The sequence below is a fragment of the Anser anser genome (assembly GCF_964211835.1).
Source record: "Anser anser genome assembly, chromosome: 1".
NCBI lineage: Eukaryota > Metazoa > Chordata > Aves > Anseriformes > Anatidae > Anser > Anser anser.
Window position 1 is genome coordinate 19,634,201 of NC_139720.1, and position 7,127 is coordinate 19,641,327.

The following is a 7,127-nucleotide window of genomic DNA, read 5'->3' on the forward strand; positions in this document are numbered from 1 at the left end:
ATTTTGCCTTAGCTTTTCATCTAAGTTCATATAATAATCAGTTGAGAGAATTAGGCGTATTTAGAGGTTGATTCTTTTTGTCCTAAGATGAAAGGAAGCAATTCCTTATAAACGGTTCCTGTCTTAAACTAAAGCACCTCATAGATATTATGAAATTTAATTATGTGAATTACCCACTGATTTTAGTTAGTAGAAAGTATGGTTAGTTGAAAGGATGAGAAACAGAAATTAAAAAGCTGCTGGCATAATAAGGGACTACATATTTATTTTATGGAGAACAAAACACCAATACAAAAAACAATTAATTTAATAGAAGGAAGATAGGAAGGAAGGAAGGAAGGAAGGAAGGAGGGAGGACCTCAACAGTGAGGTATAGAATAACACACTTTTGTATTATGTGGAATAGAGTATTCCTTTCATTGTTACCTCGAACTGGAATAAAAGGTAAAAATCAACAGCCACAAAACAATGTCAATTCAGATTACCTTCAGAAATCCTGACTATAAATATGGGAAAAAAAATATGAAACACAACCGAAAAGTATCATTGAAAGCAAACTTATTTTTGACTGTTTGCAGAGTAGCAGAACAAGCATTTTATGAATATGTCAATAACTTGGTTTAGCAATGTCTAACTGTAATAACTAAAGTCTAACAAACAGAACAGAAATAAATAAATAAAATGTTGACTCTATGTCACCATGACTTTTTCTGTCATTTCTGTTATTCTTCTTTCCATTGCTGAAATGTGAAGGAGATGTTCTTATGGTAAACACCGATAGTTTTTCATCAATTCTGTGATGCAAGACAACTAGGACTTATGTATCCCTGCTGGAAGATATTATAAAGAGAAAGATTGAAAAAAAAAAAAAAACAAAAAACGTATAGCCATGAAATAAAATGAAGGCTACAGTCTATACTAGATATTACTAGAATATAACTTTCCTTTTATGTAGAGGTGTGCAAATTTGAATCATGTAAGTAAGGTTTAAATCATGTAATTAATTGCAACTGTTGTGGTGACAGTCTTAAATTAATTAATTAATTTATTAATTTATTTATTTATTTATTACAGCTGTAGAACTATTTGGCTTGGGTCAATAAGAATAAATCAACAGAATTCCTGTATACTTTCATGAAAATATAACCACACTGCACACACTACTGAGAGTTCCTCCTTTGCCTTTTACCATATTACTTTTGTGTTTGCTTTGCTTAGATAATATACAAAATTTAGAGATACTATGAAGAAGGTTGCATGGAGTCACTTGCCTTCTAACACCTGCTAACTGGATACTTCAGATTGTATGGTCTCTTATGGGAGTTCACCATGCTCTGATGGTCTCTTCTTGAAATGGGTTCAGCGTAGACTTAGGTGGAAGTTTGATTGCTATCTCTGCTGTGTCTACAGATTCAGGTATAACTTGTTACCCAAGAAGCAGCAATTATTTTTCAGTAATGGAAAACTGGTATCTTGATAAAGTTTTGAGAGCTGAAATTCACATCCAATTATGAGACACTGAGAAAATCCACAACACCCAGTAGTCTTGTCTACTCTAGAAATGTTCTTCTGTGACTATGATAAACTGGTCAATTTGATCTGAAATACACTGTTATTTTTAACTGTAGGTGTTTTTTTTTGTTGTTGCTGTTGTTGTTTTTTCTTAGTTATAATTCACAATTAGAGTGCTTTTGCAATATTTTAAATAGAACTCCATAGAAATATATCTAAATAATATGGTTTGGTTTTGAAAAAAAGTGAGGATGGTGGTAAATTGAAATATCAGTTTAAACTGTTTTATATGACAAATAAGATCTGAGAACTGTAAAAAGGCATTTTCATATCTTTACCAAAGCTGGGGTTTTGTTTTGATGTTTTACATTTCTTGGAAATTATCTCATGAAACATTGAGTTCATATGTATCAGTAGGAAAATTAATAAGGAAATGTTAAAGGCATAGGGAACATTTATTCAAATAACATAAATATAAGCCACAGAGAACCAGGCACTTACTTCCTATTTATGTGTTCACAAATATTCACCTGAAACACTTTCTTATGGTAACTATTTTTTTTTTCTTTCTTTCTTTTCTTTTCCTATAAAATGTTATTTTTTCTTCAGCAAATTATTGAATTTCTTTCAAAATTAAAGTACTGGTGTTTTCGTGTGCTGTAATTTCTAAACCTTGGAAGAAAAGAAAACCAGACGTTCTCCTCAGTTGAAGACCTTGTTAACAGGTATCCCACAGATTCTATTTAGTCCATTTAATGGCTCTACTGCAAGAATAATTTGTTGATTACCAGGGGTTGGCAATACATGCTGTATCTGATAATGTGATGAATATTGCATTCTAAAGGCTTGATACATCATTGTGTTGTTCTGCTACCATCTGGATGTCTTGCTTCTGTGAAACCTGCAGATAGAAAGCCATGTTTTAAAAGTTCTCAAACTTACTATATTTATCTGTCATGTCCCAGTGAAAAGCTCTGTAAAGCAGAACTTTGTTATAGTTTGAGATTTCTATGCACCTGTTTTTACGTATTTATAACTTCAGTTAGTCTGATTAAAGCTTTTTTTTTTTAATATAATTTTAAAATGTTTTAATATGTTGGATAGATAAATGCATAAATATAGGAAGTTGTTCACAATCTCCTTATTTCCTAACTTTCTAATCTATAGGACTCCTAGCAGCTTGTTCATTGTTTTATACAACAGACATTTCTGTATGTGACAAACTAGAGAATAGATGGAATATATGAATAAATAGCTTTTAGAAAACAGTGATCACCATTTCATCCAGAGTATAAGTAGATTCTGAATTTTTGTTTTCACTGCTGAAAAGAAATGCATTAGATCACTGCACCAGCTGGCAGACACAATGCAGATGCCTATGCTGCAAAGGAATAAAATCTAGCCTTTTCTTATTCTGGAAATACAGTAGTGTTCTCATCAGTTACCTGAGGCAGCGACCCAGCATGTGGATTGCTGACTAAGATGGATAAATACTTCACAAATAAAACATTTGCAAAAACAGATACTGTTCATGCAATATCATTTAGAAGTACTGAGATTGCCTATTACCAGCATCTCCTGACATCTTAAACACTTCGGATTTTGTGTGTACTGCAGGTAAGTCATGACTGTCAACCAGGTGATTTACAAGGATGAATGGAAAATTTATGTAAAGAAGATGAGCTGCTCAGCTCTGCCTGCACAGGTACACTTCTATGAGGTGTGTTTGAATTTTCCAAGGCTTAAAGGAGACTTGAACCAAGGTCTTGCTGGAAGATAGTCTAATTAGAGTAGTGTATGAAATATACAAATCATTAACAGTAATTATGATTGAAAAGTGTTAACAAGTCATGTGTAACCATACACACATAAAAAGTGCTCATCTAAATCATTTAGATGGAAATTTAGAATGCTAAACTGATGGCAATTACTCTAGATATCTGTGATCATCTAAGATATCTGTGTACAATCTAATATAGGATTTAGCCAGCTTGCCATTTAAGAAGACGACAACAGTCAGCATTATATTATGATGTTAAGTTTTCCATGTGCATTGAATAGAAGGACTTAGATGTCTTTTGTAGTGCAGTAGATATCACTCCTACTAAGCATCTATTCATACTAAGACCTATTCATACTAAGGTCTATTCATACTCTTCTGTCAGTTTAACTCCCAATTCCTGCCTCCTCCAACCTCCCCCCCAAAAAAAAGCATTAGATGGTTTTGATTTTTTTATTTTCAAAGTTTACTTGAAATATACCCTTTATCAGAAATTATAGAAACATACATGTAAGAACAATAAATGTTTAACCAGAATAATAACTCTTCTACCCTTCAGTGTTGGTCAATACTTCTGTAGTCAAAGGTATCAGCAGTTGTGAAAGACCACTAGCAATAAGTAAATATCTCAAGATTTTGGAACAGATTTCCAGAGTTATATACAGCTGCCTAAAGAAACAGATCAGTGACTAGTACTTTAAGCAAGAATTCCTAAATAAGGTAGGTGACTATTCCAAATGAAATAAACCGAAATACAATTTTGGTTGTTAGTATGCTCTTCAACTTCCTTTAACTGTACTAGTGATTTGTATTGCATGTTGTTTATCTTTTCCCCATTTTTTTCTTATAAAATATTTTTCCCTTAAATAATTATTTTAAAATTACGTATGTAAGGGATCTTCTTATGGAAGTTTTCCAGGCAATGCCTTTTATGTAAGAATTTCTGCAGAAGATAGATTTGTTGTAAGACACAAATAATCAGATTAATCACCATAAAGGGAAATTACATAAAAATGTTACATTCAAATGTCCATTTCAGACTAAAGAAAAGAGGGCTTCTTTTCATTGTTTGTGCTGTGTATTTTTTGTTGTTGTTGTTAGTTGTGGTTTTTTTTTTTTAGTTTAGTTTGATGCATGAATATATGAGATATATGTGAACCTAAAGCTGCTACCTATGAAATAATAATAATGCTGTATTTTATTATCTCTGTAGAAACCTGAGTAAGGTAAGAATATTGTTTTATTATTTGTCTTCTGTCTAACATCATAATCAAAATCATAATGTTTTGTGCTACTAACGTAAGTTGGTTTTCTTCTTAGAGCTTAATTTTCAAGTGAAGGAATCAAACAAGGAATAGAATAAGATAATAAATTCAGCATATCAGTAAGATGTAGAAGGAAATGCAAGATGTATTACTTGCCTGCCTGTAAATGAGCCTGACTGTGCTGCTTCTATATTTCCCTGAAATCCTTAGAACTAGATGATGGGAGAGCTGTTTGAAGCCAGGTTTCTTGTGACACAATGCACCACTGCAATTAGTTTGTTAAACTGGCTCTGGACAAACATGGTTGAAAAAGCACTCAAGAAAACAAGCTTATTTCAAATTTAAAACAAACAACCAAACAAAACTTCTTAGGACAAGAAACATGTCTGTAACCTACTTATTCTATTTATTTCCTTCCATTCTTCTAGACTTCTCCTATTCATCTGTTGGCCTAGAATCAATAAGTGCAATTCAGTTGACATAGATTTTCCTTTCCTGCTTTCCCTTATTATGATTCTTCAAAAAAAACTAGTCTTGTAGATACAAATATAACATCACTAAAATGCATTACCTTGTGTTGACCCTTCCTCTACAGTCCTACTAACAGGTTTCCTGTCACACACAAATCTCTTGCATTTAAAATAACCCTGGGCAATTCCATAACTAAAGAGACAACTACTTTGCCTTCCTTCCAGAAGTCATCTTTTTGGTTTTCATTTTGTCTTTTTTTTTATTATTTTTTTTCCCTTTTTAAGCTTAAAATTACTGAAATAATATTTTTACTGTGTGAATAGCTGTTATTGCAACTACTCTCTTGGCTACGTGGGAACTGATATTTAGAAAATCTCAAGAGTAGGTGGTCTGATTTGCTTACAGTTCTCTTGAACATAAATGCAATGACTGCCAAGTTAAATAGTGTGAATATGACACTTAACCATTATTATTCTGTACCTTGTTAGTCATTTATACTATTCATACCATTTAACCTAATCTTATTTATCTTTCCTGCTCCATGTTTAATTGCAAGTAATTTCATAATGTTATGTGGAGCCCTCATCTGACTCTTCAGTTCCCTTGGAAACAAAGGTCAAAAATGCTATGTCTAATTTTCATATCTAATTTCTATTTTAATCCTCTTTTGGCACAGGAATCCATATTACTCTGCTACTTACAAGCAGCAGATGAATAGGATTTGCTCTTACTCATCTCAACAGCTCCCTTCCATGCCAGGCCTGTGAAAGTGAGTGAATAAAAGCTAAGGATCATAATAATCCCTCTTTCTACCACAGTAATATTTTAACAAAGGAAACATCACCTTTGGTATACGCTTGAGGAGTGAAAGTCCAGGTGAGAAAAGCAACAAGTTCCCTGAGAATCAGACAATTAATGTTTTTAATGTTAAGTTTGGAAGGAAGGTTTTATTCAAAAAATAATAATAAAAAGCCCTCACTTAGGCATTTGTGTATATGTATGATGGTACAATCTTTAATTAGATGGCTGAAGGCTATAGAGAGTTGTTTTTTTTTTTTTTGTTGTTTTTTTTTTTGGGGGGGGGTTGGTTGGTTGAGGTATTTTTGTGGTTTTTTTTTTTTTTTTTAGCATTAGAATTTTTCTTCAATACGTAGGATGGATGATGGATTCTTTATGGGTCACAACTAATCAATGTCCTTTTATATCCTCTTAATTAAACTCTTGACTCATTACAGCACAAACTCTGAGTGATACATTGAATACAAATTATGTGCTTTGTGCTGCTCTTCAGGTGCTCTCCTGCTGACCTTTCTCCAGGACCTTTCTCATGATCTTTCTCCAGGCTCTGGGTATCTAATTCTGACTCCGATCTCTTCTCTCTGGTGATCAACGATGGGACTCAGAGGAATTGCATGAAGCTGCATCAGGGGAGGTTCAGGCTGGATATCAGGTAAAGCTTCTCCACTGAGAGGGTGGCTGGGCACTGCAATAGGCTCCCTAGGGAAGTGTTAATGGCAGCAAGCCTGTCAGAGTTCAGGAAGCATTTGTACAGTGCTCTGAGACATACTGTCTGATTTTTGTGTGGTCTATCATGAAGCCAGGAGCTGGACCTGATGATCTTTATAGGGTCCCTTCCAACTCAGGGTATTCTATGATTCTGTACTATGGGAAATAGTGTCAAAAAGCTTTGTTAAAGTTGAGGTAAACAACATTCACTCATTTACCAAGCCTGTCATCTCATTGTAGAAGTCTATCAGGTTGATTAAGCAGGGTTCCCTCTTTGTAAATCCACACTGACTACACCATTTTCCTTCTTGCTTTTCTTGTGCTTGGAAACATTTTCCAGGATCTGTTGCTCTGTCGCCATCCCAGGGATTGATTTGAGGCTACCTGGCCTGTAGTACCCTGGATTATTTTTCTTGGTCTAACTGAAAATAGGAATGACATCTATTTTTCTTAACTTTTATATCAAGTTCAACACCTCATTTCTGCCATCAAGAGGCCTGAACAAGGGATTGTTCAAATCCAAAATGCTCATCTAAACCACTCAACCCAACAGATAATAGGCAGAATTCCATTACTCAGCATGGGCCCTGCAG

The 7,127-nt window shown here is 33.8% G+C and overlaps 1 long non-coding RNA gene across 2 annotated transcripts; it reads left to right on the top strand.

Annotated features, from left to right (window-relative positions):
- Positions 1-353: 353 nt before the first annotated feature.
- On the top strand, positions 354-6,825 carry LOC310891800. Of its 2 annotated transcripts, none has more exons than XR_014577724.1 (5): positions 354-1,416; positions 2,122-2,237; positions 3,852-4,012; positions 5,705-5,904; positions 6,320-6,825. It is a non-coding gene; the product is annotated as an uncharacterized lncRNA (long non-coding RNA). The 2 variants fall into 2 exon arrangements; XR_014577725.1 differs by having other exon boundaries at positions 6,371-6,825.
- The last annotated feature ends 302 nt before the right edge of the window (positions 6,826-7,127 follow it).